The sequence below is a fragment of the Callithrix jacchus genome, chromosome 15 (genome assembly GCF_049354715.1).
Source record: "Callithrix jacchus isolate 240 chromosome 15, calJac240_pri, whole genome shotgun sequence".
In the NCBI taxonomy this organism is placed as follows: domain Eukaryota; kingdom Metazoa; phylum Chordata; class Mammalia; order Primates; family Cebidae; genus Callithrix; species Callithrix jacchus.
This window is the reverse complement of record NC_133516.1, coordinates 13,728,603-13,749,005: the sequence shown is the minus strand read 5'-3', so window position 1 is coordinate 13,749,005 and position 20,403 is coordinate 13,728,603. Positions and strand designations below refer to the sequence as shown.

At 46.3% G+C, this 20,403-nt stretch overlaps 1 protein-coding gene across 2 annotated transcripts in view; it reads right to left on the bottom strand.

Annotated features, from left to right (window-relative positions):
- Positions 1-1,997: 1,997 nt before the first annotated feature.
- Positions 1,998-20,403, bottom strand: part of LOC128929796 (uncharacterized) — a 126,180-nt gene continuing 107,774 nt past the window's right edge. Inside the window, exons 4-5 of one of the 2 annotated variants that reach the window (XR_013527169.1) lie at positions 10,988-11,066; positions 1,998-7,326 (exon numbers count right to left, since the gene is read on the bottom strand). The gene's annotated coding sequence lies outside the window, so the exon portion shown is untranslated. The remainder of the gene's footprint in view (positions 7,327-10,987; positions 11,067-20,403) is intronic. The other variant, XR_013527173.1, reaches the window with a different exon arrangement.

Sequence of the window (20,403 nt, the reverse complement as noted above, 5' to 3'; positions counted from 1 at the left end):
TTTTCACTGCTATATCTTGAGCACTATCCACCATCACTAAAATTGTTCACAAATATTATTTGTAATGGGTACATAATGATTAATCATATAGTTTAATCTATTTTATTATTCCACTGTTTTTGGACATTTAGAGGAGTTCCGATTTTTTACTGCTAATGAGAACATTGCCATGAATATCCTTATCCATAAATTTTTGCCCACATTTTAAAATTATTTCCTTCCTTAGGCTAGAAACCTATCTGTGAAATCATTGATTCAAAGGCTTTGAAAGCTCTTTAGTCTGTGAATCGCCATGGTCAGATTCCCTTCCAGAAATGTCAGTCCAGTTTGCATTCTCACCAGAAGCGCTCAAGGGGGCCCATGGCACTTACCCCCACTGGCATTTATTTTATCTTTAAAAAAAAGATTTACAAATGTGATAGATGAAATGGTCTCTCATTTTCATTTGCATGGGATTACTAGTGGAGTGGAATAACTATATAAATTTATCAACCCTTTAGAGTTATTCTGGGAATGCAGTTTCACTGCTGGATTTGTGACTGGCCAATAGTACTGAGTGAATTGTTACAGACCTGTGAAAGAAGAAAACAGATGATCTTTTTTTTTTTTTTTTTTTGGAAGGGAGGAAGGGAGGAAGGCAGGAAGGGAGGAAAAGAGGAAGGGAGGGAGGGAGGGAGAGAAGGGAAGGAAGGAAATCAGGCAATGAGAGAGACATTGCCGACCTGGATCTAGAGGTCTACAAGTTGATTTCTTTTTTTGAGAGAAGGAAAGAAAAAAAAGGAGTGAAGGAGAGGAAGCAAGAGGAAGAAAAAGAGGGAGAGAGAATGGAAATGTTGCTTTATTCTAAAAATGGGTATTAATAATGGCCAATCAATGTTTCATTTAAACCTATGAGGAGGTGTGATGTGGTATTGACAAGAATGTATATTTTGTGTATTTAAAGTGGAGAGCTCTATAAATATTTATTAAGTTTACTTTTTCCGGATCTGAGTCCTTGATATCCTTATTAATTTTCTGTCTCATTGAGTCTAAGTCTCTATGTATCTGGGTGTCAGGATCGTTAGCTCTTGTTGTTGCATTGATCCTTTTACCACTATATCTTTGTTGCTTTAAAATCTATTTTATCAGATTCGAGAATTGCAACTCCTGCTTTTTATTTATTTATTTATTTATTTTTGCTCTCCATTTGGTTGGTAAATCTTTCTCCATCCCTTTGTTTTGAGTCTTTGTGTATCCTTGCATGTGAAATGGGTCTGGATGTAACATGCCGTTGGGTTTTGGCTGTATCTTTTGACTGGGGGATTTAGTCGATTTAAATTTAGGATTACTGCCATTTGATGTTAACTGGCTGTTTTATCCATTCGTTGATGTAAATTCTTCTTTATGTTGATGCTCTTTACTTTTTGGTATATTTTTAGAAAGGCTAATACTGATTGTTTCTTTCTGTGTGTAATGCTTCTTTCAGAAGCTCTTGTAAAGCAGGCCTGGTGGTAATAAAATCTGAGTACTTGCTTGTTCATAAAAGATTTTATTTTTCCTTCAGTTGTGAAGCTTAGTTTGGCTGGATATGAAATTCTGGGCTGAAAGTTCTGTTCTTTACGGATGTTGAATATTGGCCCCACTCTCTTCTGGCTTTAGAGTTTCTGCTGAGAGATCTGCTGTAAGTCTGATAGGCTTCCCTTTGTGGGTAACCTGACCTTTCTCTCTGGCTACCCTTAGTATTTTCTCCTTCGTTTCAACCCTGGTGAATCTAACGATTATGTGCCTTGGAGTTGCTCTTCTTGAGGAGTATATTTGTGGTGTTGTCTGTATTACCTGGGGTTGAATATTGTACTGCTTTGCTAGTTTAGGAAAATTTTCCTGAATAATATCCTGAAGAATATTTTCCAGCTTGGATTCATTCTCTCCATCGCATTCAGGTACACCTATCAAATGTAAATTAGGTCTTTTCACATAGTCCCACATTTCTTGGAGACTTTGCTCATTCCTTTTTATCCTTTTTTCTCTAATCTTGTCTTCTCGTTTTATTTCATTAAGTTGGTCTTTGACCTCTGATATCCTTTCTTCTGCTTGAACAATTCGAGTGTTTAAACCTGTGCATACTTTTAGGAGTTCCCATATTGTATTCTTCAGTTCCATTAATTCACTTATATTCCTCTCTAAGTTGTCTATTCTCATTAGGATTTCGTCAAACCTTTTTTCAAAGTTCTTAGTTTCTTTACATTGGGCTACAACATGGTCTTTTAACTCACAGAAGTTTCTTATTATTCATCTTCTGAAGCCTGATTCTGTTAATGGAATGCACCCGTTCTCCATCAAGTCTTGTTCCCTTGTTGATGAGGAACTGTGATCCTCTTTAGAGGGAGAGGCGTTCTGATTTTGAGTATTCTCAGCCTTTTTATGCTGGTTTCTTCCCATCATTGTAAATTTATCCACCTGTGGTCTTTGTAATTACCAACTTCCAAATTAGGTCTCTGAGTGGATGTCCAAGTTGTTAATTCCCAGGGCCGAAATATGAGCAACCAACTGCGCTGGCCAAAACAGCGGCATTAAGACTGATGGTGCTTTTCTGCCCCGGAATCTCCAGTCTGGCTTTCTTCTTGAGTCTGTAATAGGTGATTCTGCCTTCCCGGAGCTCTGAACGTCGGTCAGAAGGGGAACCAGTCCCGTTTACTCTGCACCAAGTGCTGCCACGCCGAGGTGCCGGCGAAACCGCTGTGCTGGCCACAAGAGTCGCCCTGGCGACCCATGCAGCTCCTCCACTGGGAATCTTCTGCTCCGTGAGCGACCAAAATTTGTCTGAAAGTGTGGCGTCCTCTGGTTCTCTGCGCTTTCGCTGGGAGCTGCAATCCCGAGATGTTAGCGATTAGCCATCTTGGATCGTTCCCTCACGCCTTGGTTTTCAAAGAAGCAACAGAGGATTTTTAAAATGAGTTATGTGGTCACACCAAGTTACAGGCAAATTCTATTGTGGTGTGCTGTCCTAAGAAAGGTTGTGGGAGAGCTGACTCATCACATACTATTGGCTTCAGCAACATATCATTCCTTACATTAAATCAAAATTTTAGATTTGAATTGCCTCATTTGGTAGTTTTGTTTGTATTTAATTATGTTTTTAGTTTTATAGATGGATCAAATCTATAAAACTCAGGAGTCCTTAGTTTTGTGTTTGCTTACATACATACATACACAGACATATGTATGCAACATTATTTTTAAAAAGCTAACTCTAGATATCTATGAGAATCTTTTCCCCTTACAAAGGATCTAAACAATATCTGAGTCTGAAAAACATTGATACTGGAATTTCTTAAAGTTTCATTTGTACTTACCTAAACACGGGTATTGGAATTTTTTTTAAAAGGTAAAATTTGTGTCAACTTATATATTGGAACTTTTCCATATAGAATAGTATTATGATTTTCTTCTTTTTGGAAAGAGTACCAAAAGCTATACTATGTTTGGGGTTCAGAGAGTATGTTTTGACTTCAAATGTACCATTCATCAAAGGTAACTTCCTACAGGTCTGTAAGACCTAGACAGAGGAACGTTTGCATTTACCAAACTTGTAAGTAAGATGAAGCAGTTGAGCAGATAGTGATTACAATGGAGCTTTTGTGAAGTTGTCTTAGAGAAATGAAGCCAGTGAGAAAAAAGTTGTCTGTGAGCCTTGGGAAGGGGTGCGGGCTGGCCTGAAAGGGGCACAGGAACTAGAAGGGAGCGCCACTAAGGACTGCTACAGTTGGATGGTGTCCTTACACTCAGCTCTATCCCCCCAGCTGTCACCAAGACAGAAGGATGCAGACCCCAACCCAGACATCACTGTTACCCCTGCATATAGAATAAGCCACATCTCTCCTGAGGGGAAAATAAAGTCTGTACCAGAGAGCAAAAGCCAGAGAACAGGCCAGGCATGGAGGCTCACACCTGTAATCCCAGCACTTTGTGAGGCTGAGGTGGGCGGATCACAAGGTCAGGAGATTGAGACCATCTTGGCTAACACGGTGAAACCCCGTCTCTACTAAAAATACAAAAAATTAGCCGGGCATGGTGGCGGGCACCTGTAGTCCCAGCTACTCAGGAGGCTGAGGCAGGAGAATGGCTTGAACCTGGGAGGCAGAGGTTTTAATAAGCAGAGATCATGCCACTGCACTCCAGCCTGGGCGACAGAATGAGACTCCATCTCAAAAAAACAAAAACGAAACAAACAAACAAACAAAGGCAGAGAATAGGAGATTGGACCCTGTCTTTTTCTCCCCCCTCACAATTGCAAATAAACTGGCTTTTTTTCCTTTTTTAAAAAGGGACTTTGTTGGAGCACAGAGAATTTTTAGGGCAGTGAATCAACTCTATATGATGCTTTAATAGTGGAAATGTCATACATTTGTCCAAAGCCACAAAATGTACAACATGGAGAATGAACCCAAAGGTAAACTATAGATGTGGATGATAATGCTATAATGATGTGTCATGCAGGGTCCTCAGATGTAACAAATGTGGCACTCTGGTGAGGGAGGCCACCAGTGCCTGGGGCAGGCAGTGCATAGAAGTCTCTGTACCTTCCTCTCAATTTTGCTGTGAACCTAAAATTACTCTAAAAAATCAAGCTTATTAAAATAATGTGTCCAGGTGAGGTAGTTCACACCTGTAATCCCAGCACTTTGTGAGGTCAAGGCAGGCAGATCACTGAGGGGGGAGTTCAAGATCATCCTGGCCAACATGGCGAAACCCTGTCTCTACTAAAAATAAGCCAGGCATGGTGGCAGGCACCTGTAATCCCCACTACTCGGGAGGCTGAGGCAGGAGAATCCCTTGAACATAAGAGGTGGAGGTTGAAGTGAGCCAAGATTGCGTCATTGCACTCCAGCCTGGGCGACAGAGTGAGATTCCACCTCAAAAATAATAATAAATAATAATAATTTTAAAAGCCAAAACCAAAACCTGGTGTAAGGGTTTTTAATTGAGTCAAAACATCCAAGCAGTCTGGAGAGAAGTAAAATTGGTTCTCTGTAGGTTTCTCAACCTGTCCAGGTGTCACTCATGTTCCTTCTGCCTGGAGTGTTCCTCCCCCAAGGTAAGTATTTGGCTCACTCCCTCACCTTCTTCAGGGCTTTGCTCAAATGTCACTGCATTAGTCAGGGCAATAAATACAAGGAAGGCAAGCAGTTCTCTCCTCCATCCAGTTCTCAGGAACCCAGTTCTTCCCATCTGGTGATACTGTTTTCTGAACACATGGCCTCTAAATGCTCCAAGGCAGAAGACAGGGATGGAGAAAGCTCACTGGCTCTGAATTGCCTTGGCCTGAGAGTGCCATGTGCCCCTTCTGCTCGCAATCCATTGGCGAGCACCAGTCACCCAGTCTGCTTTACTACGACAGAGGCCAGGGAGTGCAGAGGAGCACAGAATTCCAGCGAGTGTAGGCAGCTTCTGCCATGGTCACCTCTGGGGAGTCTTCACTGGCTCACATCCTCCCTGCACTGTCACACTCCTCTGCTTTCTTTTTCTCTCTAGTACTTGCTATCATCTAACTTACCATATATGTACTTATTTACCTGTTAAGTTTCTGTCTTCCCCGCCAGTACAGGAGCACTGTGAGAGCTGAGACTGTGGTCGAGTTCCTTTATGGTCAAGTCCCCTCATCTAGAATAGTACCTGGCACAGAGTAGGGGCTCCATAAATTTGTATTAAAGAAATGAACAAATTCTTCAATGACGACCTATATTTGCCTATGAAGGAGGTGTCACATGCATGAACCTGAGATTGCTTCCAAAGTCGGGATTGAGGAATAAAGCTCTCCCTTACAGCGTACACCAGCATTGATTGAGTACCTATTATGTGCCAGGCACAATGCTTGTTGCCAGGAACACAAATTTGAATGAAAGCCAGTACCTGGTCCCTAGCGAGGAAGACAACACTGAAAAACACATTTACAAGATCTATAATAGAAATAAATTACGGAAGCTCAAAAGGTCAAATTCTCCTGACCTTCAGCAAGAATCATGTTATATCCAAACTTTACTAGAATAGCAACAAAAGAGAGGGGACTCACGAATCATAAATTGCTTCCCAAAGTCACAAAAGGAATAGTATCTATATTCTCTACCAATTCGTATTCTCAACAACAGGCTGGCTTTCACTTTTCATTCACCCATGCATTCTAGTGCCTTCCCTCATCCCTCTTTCCTTCAGCGTTAGAAAAAAAAATTCTCTTTCACAATTCCAGACATCTTATCATTTGTAATCCGCTTAGAGTATTCAGTCTTCTAGTCACACCCTTGCCACTGCCCCTATATCCTGCAAGCAAATCAGCATACTACTCACCGGCCTTTGGAACTTAGAACTGGGCATTCTACAAGAAGAGGGCAGAGGGAAATGTCCGGGGCTGGGATCTGGGCTTTAAGGGGATCCTTGGCAGGACCGGGCATTAGACCGGGACAGAAGAGGACTGAGCAGTAGACAAGGAAAAGATCAAGGAAAGAGTAAAGAAGCTACAGAAACAACAAGGGCATCAAAGGGAAATGTGACCTATTTCACCATTTTGCCTGGACATAGCCTTGTTTACATAAAAGGGTAACACAAAAAGAGGAAAGGTTGAAGTCAGCTGAGAACGAAAGACAATTCAGAACCATCGCTGTGTCGCAGGGTCCCAGACTCCTTCTATCTCACTGTTACTCCACATAGGGTCTCAATTCCCAAGTCTGTTCTATTGTCTAAGACGTCAGTTCCGATTATCACATCCATTTTCCAATTAGCAAGGAAGAAAGAAGGTGTATTATTTACCTATTGTTGTATGACTACCCAGGAAATGAAAGCCATAAATCAACAGCATGCATCACCTTATGGTTTCCATAAGCCACGACTCTGGGCATGGCTTGGCTGGGTCCTCTGGTTTGGGTCTCTCACAAGTCCACAACCAAGGTGTTGGCCCAAGCCACAGAAATCTCCTGGCTCAAAATCGGAAGGATCTCTTCCCAAGATCACTAACGTGGTTATTGGCAGGATTCTATTTGCCACAGGCTGTTGGACTGAGCGTCTCAGTTCCTCTCTAGCTGTTGGCCAGAGGGCCCTTAGTTCTTTGCCACATGGGCTTCTCCACAAGGCAGCTCACAACATGGTAGCTTGCTTCCTCCAAGCAAGCAAGAAGAGCCAGAAAGAATGGCAGGGAGCTGGAAGTCACAGTCTTTTGTAAGTTGATCTTAGAAGTGGCTTCTGGGTGGTCACAGTGGCTCACACCTGTTATCCTTGCACTTTGGGAGGCTGAGGTGGAAGAATCGCTTGAAGCCAGGAGTTCAAGTCCAGGCTGGGAAACACAGCAAGACCCTGTCTCTGCAAAAGATAAGAAATCAGCCAAGCATGGCACGACATGCCTGCTGTACTAGCTACTCCAGGGACTGAGGTGAGAAGATCACTTGAGCCCAGGAGTTTGAGGTTACAGTGAGCTAGGATGGTACCACTGCACCCTAGCCTGGGGGACAGAGCAAAACCCTGTCTCTAATCAATAAACAAATAAATAATTTTTCAAAGAAGTGACATTCCATTGTTTTATGCTACACTCCATCTGTTAGAAGTCCAAGCTCCAGCCCACACTGCAGGGGAGGCAGTTACACACAAGGGTCTGACTTCCAGGAAGTAGGGTCGCTGGGACTTGTTTTAGAAGCTGCTGGCAAAGAAGGGTGTGCCCACTCCTCTCAGTTCCTGAAACTGTATACACCAGTCCTGCTGACTTACCATTGGTCCACATCCATCTCCAAGGGAGGCAGGGAAATGACGTCTATATTCTGGATAGCTGTCAGCCTAACTAAAATGCAGATTCAATCCTGAAGAACTACAGAATTCTGGAGTGTGGAAGCCTTGACTGTTCTGTATACTTCAGGGCCAGCCCCAGACATTAAGGAGGAGAAAAACAGGGCTGGGTAGTGTCATAGTTCAAATCCCACCTCTGTCATACCCGCTGCTGAGTAAATTAAACCTCACTGAGTCTTAGTTGCATGTATGCTCAGACTAAATTAAATGACCTATGAGAAGCATCTTGTACTTGGTGTATTCTCCATATGCCTGCAAAGTCTATTTCAGAGGTAGTTTAATATCTCAGAGCCTTTTAAACCCAGCTGTGACAGTCAGTGAGCTTGCCGTGTGGTGCCATGCCATTTACCCAACTTCTCTGGGCCCAGCTTCCTGTCAGTAAAAGATACTGCCAAATCCTATATATCTCATCAAGTTGCTGAAAAGATAGCATGAGATCTTGTCAATGGTCCTTTTTTTTTTTGAGACGGAGTCTCACTCTTGTCACTCAGGCTGGAGTCCAATGGCACGATCTCTGCTCACCACAACCTCCAACTCCCAGATTGAAGCAATTCTCCTGCCTCAGCCTCCTGAGTAGCTGGGATTACAGGCATGCACCACATCCAGCTAATTTGTGTATTTTTAGTAGAGATGGGGTTTCACCATGTTGGTCAGGCTGGTCTTGAACTCCTGACCTTAGGCGATCCACCCGCCTTGGCCTCCCAAAGTGCTGGGATTACAGGCGTGAGCCACCGCGCCTGGCGCCCAGCCTGGGGTGGTGCATCCCTACCCAGTGATAATATCTTCACAGTCTCTCTGGAATTGCACTGGAAACCAGTGTCTTCTTGTTCATAGTTTCACCAGAATTTAAAAGCCTGCAGGATGTCCACGAGTATCATCTGTCTGGCTGGCTGTATAGAGAGCGGTTAAGAAAATGCTTTTAGACCGGGTGTGGTGGCTCACACCTGCAATCCCAGGACTTTGGGAGGCCAAGGCGGGCGGATCACTTGAGGTCAGGAGTTCAAGACCAGCCTGACCAACATGGTGAAACCCCATCTCTACTAAAAATACAAAAATTAGCCGGTCGTGGTGGTAGGTGACAGTAACCCCAGCTACTCAAGAGGCTGAGTCAGGAGAATCGCTTGAACCCGGAGGCAGAGGTTGCAGTGAGCTGAGATCAGGCCACGGCACTCCAGCCTGGGCAACAGAGTGAGACTTTGTCACAAAAAAGAAAAGAAATGAAATGAAAGAAAATGCTTTTAGAGTCTGAAAGATCTCAGTTTGCAACTTTGTATCAGCCTCCTCACCTGCAAAGTTAGGGTAATAATTTTTACCCCATAGGGTTGGTATGAAATACTCTTTTGCTTAGAAAACTAAGCAAAGAAAAAAAAGAAACTCTTATTAACTGTAAGGGGAAATGCTTTTTTAAAAAATGTAATTCTAGTTTATGTTGCTCAGTTGCAAGCAATATTTACATAGTCATAATAATGTAAATACTGAATGTTGATTTAACTAAAAGCCATGCTACAATGATATTAAGAGAATGTGTTCAGGGAAAGAAGTTGGCAGGAAGGTAATCCTCATCTTCCTATAAGGAAGTCATCTTAGTTTGGGTTTTCCCAGAAGCAGACCCTGAGACTCGAGTAGTTCATTCGGGAAGTGCAGGGACACTCAAGGGGAGTTGGGAAAGCCATATAGGGAAGGGAAAACAGCCAGTAAAGAATGTGTGATTAAGCTGGACACAGCTGTGGGCAATTGGAGCTTAATCTTACTGGGAAAACTCTGGGAAATGGGGCAAAACACATGTCTCAGAATTATCGCACCCAAGGGGGAGGGAGCTGAGGTATTTATACTCCAGCTCCTGAGAGTCATTAGTTGAGGACTGCTGGGATTGGGAGAGATGACATATTAATTTCCAGGTATGTTTAGTCTGTGAGGGCAGAGCCTAGAACCTTTCAGATACAGAGATGCAGCCCCTGGCAGCTGGAAGCAAGGAAGAATGCTGTATGGAAATGTCTAAGGCAGGGGTGTCCAAACTTTCGGCTTCTCTGGGCCACATTGGAAGAATAATTGTCTTGGTCCACAGATAAAATACACTAACAATAGCTGATGAGCTAAAAAATAATAATTGCAAAAAACCTGATAATGTTTTAAGAAAGGTTACAAATTTATGTTGGGCAATATTCAAAGCCATCCTGGGGCACATGTTGCCTATGGCTGAAGGTTGGATAAGCTTGGTCTAAGGCATACAGATGGGACATTGACATCGTCTTTAGCAAAAATCAATAGATAATGTCCAGAATGAAAATATCTAAAATGAGCATTTACCTTCTTCGAAAAATGGAGGTAAATACTCGAAGAAACAGCAAAAAATGTTGCAAACAATTACCTCTGAGGAGTAGGCATCACAGGTAAAAAGAAATGACAGGGAGCAATCTGCTTTTTCATTATATACTTAGTAGGACCATTTGGTTTTAAGTAGTACATATGTATTATTTCACTGAAAAATAACATTTACACAAAAATGAACATGGCAGTGTAAAGGAAGATGGGGTGATGATCTCAGGGTAGGACAAGGGTCTCAGTCTGGGATCTGGAGAGCATTAGGCCACAGCAGGTGGATGGCCATTATGGGCACTGTGCCAGTGGGTGGTCCGTGTGGTCCAGGAGGATTCAGAATGATAGTGCCATTTACAAGCACAGCAAAGTCACAGGGGAGGGCTGGTTTGGGACGAAAAGGTGGTGAGGTCCCTTTGGGACATGTTGACTTGAGGTAGCTATCAGGACACCTGAGAGATATCCAATGGGCAGCTTGGGAGCAGAATCAGAGCCTCAGGGAGTTTCTGGAAATTGCTCCCAGCAACGTACTAGCAGATGGTATATGAGTCCATGGAGAAATCGAGGAGACAGTGAAGTGAGAGAATCAGGGGCAGAGTCTGACACAGGAGGGTGAGACAGAGGAGAGAATGTGAAGATAAGAGGACGCGGTGACAGAAGTGTGGAGGGAAGTGTGAGGTCCGGGATCCGATTTCCAGAGTTCGGTTCACCAGTGCCCGAGGCTGCTGTTCTGTCAGGAAGGCGGAGGTGCTAAAGAAACCCTGGCATCTGCCTGCTCTCTGGGGCAGCAGAAAAACCTCTGCTGGAGGAGCTCAGCGACCTCACTGCCGGCCCTCTTTTCATCCTGCACCCTGGGCGAGTTACTCACCTCTCTGGACCTCGGTGTCTGCATCACCACAATTCTACAGATAATTAGAGACCATTGTAAGCACTGGTACAGTTCAATTCTGCTAAAAAAAAAAAAAAAGAAAGAAAGAAAAAACAGAAATGCTTCCAGACTGCTTGGCAAAAAGCCACTTCCCTGAATCCTTCATATCTGCTCCCACCCACGCTGGATGCCCCAGACTTCCAGGTCCCAACGCCAGCACCCCTCCCCCAATCCCTGCTCCAGTAACTAAAAGAGGATGGCTCCAGGCCCTCTCCAGCTCCATGGCCTGCCTCCTCTCCCGTGGCTGAGCCCATCGAATATGGACTGTTAAATATTTTGACTAGCACCCTCACTAATAATACCTTCCCTGCCTACCTGACAGCAACCTGGTGAGGATCAAATGAAGTAACAGATGTGAAAGGCCTTTGCAAAGGCTCCAAGTGCTGTCATATATTGGGTAAAATATTGTTTTAACATCAAAATGCAAAAGTAGTGCTGCAGAGAGACGCGGTCACAAAGGGCAGGGACACAGAGCTGTGATGGATTGCAGGGCTGGAGACAGTGAGGGGGAAGGGAGGGAGGGAGCAGCAGAGCAGAGAAGGGAGGGAGGAGCGGAGAGGCTGCGACCAGCCAGGCTGCCTGTGCAGCCTCCATCCCCAAGTCCCCATGAAGCTGTGTGCAGGACAGAGGGAATTTGGATCCCCCGGGCCCTGCCCCAAACCCAGAAGCCAAATCCAACCCAGACCAGGCCCTGGGTTTTTGCTCCTTCCCCAGACTTCATGGGTGCCTGGGGTGGGAAGCGAGAGGCAGGGGCTGTAAGTCCTTATGCATATGTTCTTGTTCAAGCAGCTCCACGTGGCTTGTGTCGTTGTTAAAAGTCCCAGGACAGCAGGAACCACAGCTATTGTGTGGTTTGCACCACCTCTAGAGGTCTGACACCTCAGAGTCAAGCCAATGTGTGGGTCTTCCTATATCAGCCCCAGCAGGCCTCTAACTCCCTAGGACCCCTACCAGCTACAGGTGTGTTCAAACAGCTGTCCTCATGCGAGGCTCACAGCCACCCTGCAAATCAGGTCACACTATCCCTGTTTTACACCTGAGGAAACTGAGGCTCAAAGCAGTTAAGTGGCTCACCAGAGGCACCCAGGTCCGTCCCTCCCTCCCTCTCTTCCTCCCTCTCTCCTTCCTCCCCTGCTTTGTTTCTTTCCTTTCTTCTTTCTTTCTTCTCTTTTCTTTCTCTCTTTCTGTCTCTCTCTTTCTCTCTCTTTCCCTTCCCTTCTCTCTCTCCTTCCTTCCTTCCTTCCTCCCTCCCTCGCTCCCTTCCTTCTTTGACAGGGTCTCATTCTGTTGCCCAGGCTGGAGTGCAGTGGTGCAATCTCAACTCATTGCAGCATCTGCCTCCCAGGCTCAAGCAATCCTCCCACCTCAGCCTCCTGAGTAACTGGAATTACAGGTGTGCACCACCACACCTGGCCAATGTTTGTATTTTCTGTAAAGACGAGGTTTCTCCGTGTTGCCCAGGCTGGTCTCAAACTCCTGAGCTCAAGTGATCCACCCACGTTGGCCTCTCAAAGTGCTAGGATTACCGCCATGCCCGGCCTATTTTCTGATTTTCTAAACAGACCAGATGGAACTTACTGAAGAGAAGGTAGCAGTGTTTGAAAGGAGGAGGATCGTTCATTCTTCTGTTTTAATTCAGGCCCTTTAGATGCAGGGATGGTTTAACATATGCAAGTCAATAAATGTGATACACCACATAAACAGAATTAAAAACAAAAATCACATGGTCATCTCAATAGATGCAGAAAAAGCTTTCCACAAAATCCAGCATCCTGGCCAGGTGCAGTGGCTCATACCTATAATCCTAGCACTTTGGGAGGCCAAGGTGGGTGGATCACCTGAGGTCAGGAGTTCGAGACCAGCCTGGCCAACATGGCGAAATCCCATCTCTATTAAAGATACAAAAATTATCTGGGTGCGGTGACATGCCTGTCATCCCAGCTACTCAAGAGGCTGAGGCAGGAGAATTGCTTGAATCTGGGAGGCATAGGTTGCAGTGGGCCAAGATCATGCCACTGCACTCCAGCCTGCGCAACAGAGTGAGACTCTGTTTCAAAAAAAAAAAAAAATCCAGCATCCCTTTATAATTAAAACTTTCAGCAAAATCAGCATGCAAGGGATATACCTCAGTATAATAAAAGCCATCTATGACAAACTCACAGCTGACATAATACCGATGGGGAAAAGACGAAAGTATTCCCTCCGAGAAATGGAACAGGACAAGGACACCCACTCTCACCACTCCTCTTCAACATAGTACTGGAAGTCCTAGCCAGAGCCATCAGACAAGAGAAAGAAAGAAAGGGCATCCAAGTTGGTAAAGAGGAAGTCAAACTGCCACTGTGTGCTGATGACATGACCGTACCCCTAGAAAACCCTAAAGCCTCCCCCAGGCCAGGTGCACTGGCTCACGCCTGTAATCCCAGCATTTTGAGAGGCCGAGTCAGGAGGATCACCTGAGGTCAGGAGTTCAAAACCAGCCTGACTAACATGTTGAAACGCTGTCTCTACTAAAAATACAAAAATTAGCTGGGCATAGTGGTGGGCGCCTGTAATCCCAGCTACTCAAGAAGGTTGAGGCACGAGAATTGCTTGAACCTGGGAGGAAGAGGTTGCAGTGAGCCGAGACCATGCCACTGCACTCCAGCCTGCACTCCTTATTTTTTTCCATCTCAAAAAAATTAATTAAAAAAAAAAGTTTTAAAAAGTGGGCTAAGGACATGAAGAGACAATTCTTAAAAGAAGATACACAAATGGGCAACATACATATGAAAAAATGCACAACATCACTAATGATCGAGGAAACACAAATCAAAACCACAAGGTGATACCACCTTACTCCTTCAAGAAAGGCCAGAATCGGAAAACCAAAACATAATAGATGTCGGTGTGGATGCGGTGAACAGGCACCACGTCTCCGCTGCTGGTGGGAATGTAAACCAGTACAACCACTATGGAAAACAGCGTGAAGATTCCTTAAAGAACTAAAAGTAGAGCTACCATTTGCTCCAGCAATCCCACTGCCGGGTGTCTACCCAGAGGAAAGGAAGTCGTTATACGAAAAAGATGCTGCACACGCACGTTTATAGCAGCATAATTCACAATTGCAAAAACGTGGAGCCAACCCAAATGCCCATCAATCGATGAGTGGATAAAGAAACTGTGGCGTAGATGTATATGATGGAATACTACTCAGACAAAAAGAGGAACGAATTCATGGCATTCACGGCAACCTGGATGGAACTGGAGACTATCATTTTAAGTGAAGCAGCTCAGGAATGGAAAACCAAGCATCGTACGTTCTCCCTCATAAGTGGGAGCTAAGCTATGACGATGCAAAGGCACAAGAATGTCACAATGGACTTTGGGGACTCAGGGGGAAAGGGTGGGAAGAGGGCGAAGGGTAAAAGACTACAAATTGAGTGCAGTGTACACTGCTCAGGTGACAGGTGCACCAAAATCTCACAAATCACCACTGAAGAACTTACACGTGTAACCAAACACCACCTGTTGCCCAATAACCTATGGAAATAAAAGAATTAAAAAAAATAATAATTCAACCTGTCTAACTCCAAGTCCAGTCCGCAACTGTGACCCTCCTGGAACGACTGCTACTACTTCTGCCTGAAGAATTCTCCAAGAGAAACCATTTGACCCTTGTGCCTAATAATTTCAATGTAACTTCCATCTCTCTCCCACCTACCCCATCTTCTGTACTCATCCCGTCATGCGCTCCTCGGTTTACAACCTTTAAAGGCTCCCAAATCCCCTCCTTGGCATGGCACTCCAGGGCCTTCATTTATTTATTTATTTGGTTTATTTATTTATTTATTTATTTATTTTTTTGAGACGGAGTGTCACTGTTGCCCCGGCTGGAGTGCAATGGTGCAATCTCGGCTAACTGCAACCTCCGCCTCCTGGGTTCAAGCAATTCTCCTGCCTCAGCCTCCCAAGTAGCTGGAACTACAGGTGCGTGCCACCACACCTGGCTAAAATTTTTTTTATCTTTAGTAGAGACAGGGTTTCACTGTGTTAGCCAGGATGGTCTCAATCTCCTGACCTCATGATCCACCCGCCTCAGCCACCCAAAGTGCTGGGATTACAGATATAAGCCACTGCGCCAGGCCAAATACCAGTGCCTTCAAAACTTGGTCCAAACATCTAGCCCAAGGGTTTCAAACTCAAATGCCCACAGGAGCGAGACAGGCCAGTTAAGTAAATGGGTGAAACAGGCAAGTGCTGGGAAGTGGCCAGGGTTGAACCCATCTGGGGAGCACGAGCTCATCTGAAGGAGCTAGCAGCTTCTCAGGGCTCAATGAAGGTGGCCATATGGGAACACATACCTAGGGATACTTAGGGTTATCTTCCGGTTTTTCAAGAAAAGCCAAAAGTCCAGAGTGTTAGATGGAATCGCTCCATTTTTAAATGTTGAGACAACTTCAATATGTGTATATATTGTACAAGCCGAACAACTCACATCTGCAGGTTGACTTTGGAGGGTGGGCTGCCATTTTGTGAGCTGTATTTTGAGCAATCTGGTCCATTCACTATTCCCCAAACGTTGTTCTGGTCGGGGATGTTTGCCCAAGCTATTGCCTCCGTCTAGAACACCATCTCCTCCCTCCACTAATTCATCCCTTTGACAAATCCCTACTTGCCTCTGAAGACTGATGTCCACTCTCATCTTCTTTCTGAGACTGCCCGTCTGCCTCTGCACCGCAGAACTAACTGCCCTCCCACCTGGTTTCCCATGCACTTCATGCTGACCTCTAGGAATGCCCTTACTCCTGCATCGTCACCAGCACGGCAGAGCGGGGGCAGTGCCTGTGCTGCTCATCTGCTCTGACTCCAATGCACCACCTGGTTTAAGTCCTGGTTCCAGCCTGGGCCAAGTTCAAAACCTTTCAAATGCCTTCACTTTCTCATTTGTAAAACGGAAGGAAAAGTAGTGTCTACCTCATGGGATTATGGGATGTGAAAGTGTATGCAGAGTGCCTCCTAGAGTGTTTGCTAGGTAGAAGCACCTGCTTGTATTTTAGCCACAAAACAATCAAAAAACTGTAAACACTCACTGAGCAGCTTTTGTGTGCCAGGCTGCGCTGGAGCTGGGGAGGGGGTACCTTCGCTTCTGTGCTTCCTGATTCCACGGGGAAGGGTGCAGCTATAATAACCCTCCTGGCCTTGCTCCCTCATCCTCTCCATGGGAGGAGAAGGGATTGATCTGATAGTGAATTTGAAAGGAAGATCTGAGCATGAGCAGCTCAACCTCTTCCCCTCCCTTTCTCAGAGCCAGTCTGCCTGCCAGATACCTGCATTCAGGTTGCTGCTTCAGGTGAAAGCTCCGGGAAGAGACTTGCAGTGTCCGAGGTCTGCCTGGCCAAGGGGACATCAGGAAGCCTGCTGTAGCCACTCACTCAGCTGTCATCTTCCACCCCAGAGTGATCGAAGATAAAGCCGATCTTCCCCTGTCTGCATGCCTCCTGTGTCTGTCTCTCCAAAGATTCCAAAATCAAGCTGAGAGGAGGAGGGTTCCCCTAATGAAATCCCGACACTAGGAATGCAGAGGAGAGGGACACACAGCCTCGGCTCCCAGCAGCTCACGGTCTGGTTTCCGTGGGTTCCTTGGTGGAGTGGGAATTTCCTGAGACCATGCCGTATGGGGCAAAGTGCACAGATGTGGAAGCAGAGAGATTCATTTGAATCCTGCTCTGTCACTCACGAGCTGGGCAAGATTTACACAAGTTATTCTGGGTCTTGGTTTTGTCCTCTGTAATATGAGTCGTTGCAAGGGTCAGAACCTGTTACAGGGGGGTCATTTTGCACGTTCACAAATCAGTGCTCAAAGGAAAATGTTGACATTATGCCCAGCCATGTTACCTTCCGCAGCCTTCTCCCTCTCAATAAATGGAGCTTCATTCTTCCATTGTCCAGGCCAGAAACCTCGGAGTCATACTTCTCTCCCGCCTCACTTCAACCCATCAGCCAATCCCGCTGGCCTTACGACATAGATCCGGAACCGGGACACTCCTCCCACCTCCACTGCCGCCTCCCTGGCCTGCGCAGCCATCACCCCTCACCTTGGTCCTCACTGAGCCCCTGCCTCCCCCTCCCTCCTGTATGGTATGTTCAACCCAGCAGCCAGATGGAGCTTGGAAAAAGTCTGTAAGATCAAGTGGCTCCATACTCAAAATTCTCTCAAGGTTTCCCAGGCGTCCAGAGTGAGTACCGAAGTCCTTACAGGGGCCTCGGTGGTACTCTGGCCCCGGCTGCCTTTCCCCTCCAGTCACCTCTTTTCCTCTTGGTGTCCCTGCTCCAGCCACACTGGCCTCCTTGCTGCTCCTCAAATAGCCAGGCTTGCTCCAGCTTGCTCAAGCCTTCACGCTGGTTGTCCCCACGGCCTGGGAGTCTTTCTCAGAGGGCCACATGGCTTGCTTCCTGGCCCCCTTCACGTCTTTGCTCAAATGTCATTTTCTCAGAGACCTTCTCTGACCCTCTTCTATTGAATTACAACACCTCCCCTCTCTGTACTCCTGTCTCTCTTATCTTGCTTTAGCTTTCTCCGTTAGACAATTGGCAATCCATATGGGGCCACCAGGTAAAGCTGTGCAGGCTGCATGCCTTGCCAAGCAAGAGTGGGCCCAGGTTCTGCTTGCTGAGCTCTGTGCCCTGGCACAGGGTGGCCGCCACCCACACACAGGTGTGACCTTTTCTAATTTGTGTGGAGGCTTTGTATCAGCTAGTGGATACCCGAAGATGATATATTTTATTTCTTCTTTTGCTTATCATTTCTCTCCCCACCCTCCCTCGCCAGGAAATAAACTCCTTAAGGGTAGGGATTTTTGATTTGTTCGATGCTGTATCCCCCGCTCTTATAAAGGCCCAGGCACACAGCAGGTGTTCAATAAACGCGGCATCAATGAATAAGGTAACTGCTCTACAAGTTTTGTTGTATTATGCTAAAGGTTGATGCTAAAATCAACGATAGTGGTGCCTTGATTGAATCCCCCTCTCCAACTCACTTAAGAATCCCCACTGTCTAGCGGAGTGAATGTCCTGAGCATCCATTACCACCTTCATCCCATCTGTTTTGATCACTTTCTGCCGAGTCTAAGTCTGGGTTCTTCGTCATCCAGTACCGACTTCATCTCTTCTGCATCAATCACACTCAGCCGTGCCAACGCCACATTCCATCGTCTCAGGTTTCCTGTCACTCTGCTCCCAATGAAGGACCCTCTGCAGGATGGGGCAGTGAAGAGGGGCTGCGGCCAGCGGCCACCCACACTTGCATATCCAGTTGCCTGCAGCTCTCCACATATCTGAGGTCCCGCAGGCACCCCAAGGCAGCATGTCCAGAATTGAACCTACTGATTCCCTTCCCTCCCATTCCCGCAAACCTGCTCTTCCTACCCCCACTTGTGGCCGTAGCAGTTCCCAAGGCAGAAACCGAGGACTCAACCTCTACATGTCCCCCACCTTACTCCCCACATATAGTCACCACCAAGGCCTGTTGATTGGATCTTCCAAAAATTCCTTTTAGAAAGATGTCTCTTTCACTGCCTTAGCACGGTTCCCAGTGGTTCCACTGTTCAGTTCACTATTATGAGAGCCTCCTAACTGCTCTCATTTCCCCCATCACCCTAAGTCATCCTGCAGCCAAGAGTGGGCTTTCTTTTCTCTTGGAGTCTCACTCTGTCACCCAAACTAGAGTGCAATGGCGTGACCTCTGCTCACTGCAGCCTCCACCTCCCAGGTTCAAGTGATTCTCTTACCTCTGCCTCCTGAGTAGCTGGGATTACAGGCACACACCACCACGCCTGACTACTTTTTGTGTATTTAGTAGAGACAAGGTTTCACCATGTTGGCCAGGCTGGTCTGGAACTGCTGACCAGCTGAGCAGGTGATCCGCCTGCCTCAGCCTCCCAAAGTGCTGGGATTACAGGGGTGAACCTCTGCACCAGGCCAAGAGTGGTCTTTCTTAAATGTGTACCTGTGACTCTCTCTCTAAGAGTCCTGCAAAGATGCCCCATGATGAAAGCAGGAAATCCAACCTCGCAGCCTCCTGTTCCCCTCCTTCCTGCTCTTACATTTCCGCTCTTGTAAGACTGAGCCACGTGACCTCAGGCCTCCCTGCGTTGTGTATTCTATGTGCTCTACCTGCCATGCTTTCCTCTACTTCTTATCACAGGTAGATGCTTTCACCATTTAATGTCTTAGAAAGGCAGTCCAATGCAGTGGCATTCAACAGTGGTGGCTCACAGCTGTAACCCCAGTACTTTGGGAGGTGGAGGTGGGTGGATCATTTGAGGTCAGGAGTTCAAGACCAGCATGGCCAATAAGGTGAAACCCCATCTCTACTAAAAATATAAAAGTTAGTCAGGAGATAGTGGCATGCACCTGTAATCCCAGCACTCCGGAGGCTGAGGCAGGAAAATTGCGTGAACCTGGGAGGCAGAGGTTGCAGTGAGCCGAGAACACACCACTGCACTCCAGTCTGGATGACAGAGTGAGACCCTGTCTCAAAAATAGTGGCATCAAATCCTACTTTCCCTCTTACTGGCTATGTAAGTTTGGACACTTTACTAAGCTCTCTGTGCCTCTGTTTTGTAAAATGGGAACAGCAGAACCTACCTCATGGGGCTTTTCTGGTAATTAAGGGAGTTAATTGATGGAAGGCTCTAGCATCATGTCCAGACCGTGGTAAGCACAGAATAAACGTGCGCCAGTTTTTATTATGTATCCCTTAATGTCCACCTCAGACACGACTTCTCCTCTCTTCTGTGCCATTTCTCTGCCTTGTTCAAACATCTGTCCTGGCACTCACCTCAGTATGAGATGATAACTTATATTGTCTGTCCCTCAGGGTGGACTCGCTGGACTGGGAGCTCCTTGAGGGCTGGTCTTCAATGTTGACTCAATAAACATTGATTTTGTTTGGCGAAATGAAATAAAGGTCATGACATCCAGAAGAACGGTGCTGAGAGAGAGGGTGCAAACCTTCCCCCCACATTCTGCTGCACTGTGTGTGTTGCAAAGGGGCTGGAAGCCCTTCTGCCTCTGTGGCTGAGAAGGCTCCGCTTCAGGCCTCCACATCGCTGCTAGCTGTCCCCAGCACCATCTTGCCCAGGAGAGTCTGTGCAGGGGGCCTCCCTTCCATGCTGACGCTGGACAGGCAATACTCCAGAGCCTGCTGCTGACACGGGGCTCAGCAGCCACTGCCAGGCAGGACTCATAGGGAAGAGCTGATGAAACTGCTCGGGAAGCCGGAAGCGGGACTGCGGTGGGTCCCAGCCTGGCAACACGCAGACAGCTCGGCCCCTCTCGTGCTCTCACTGACTTCAGCTGGGGCTGGGGCGCGA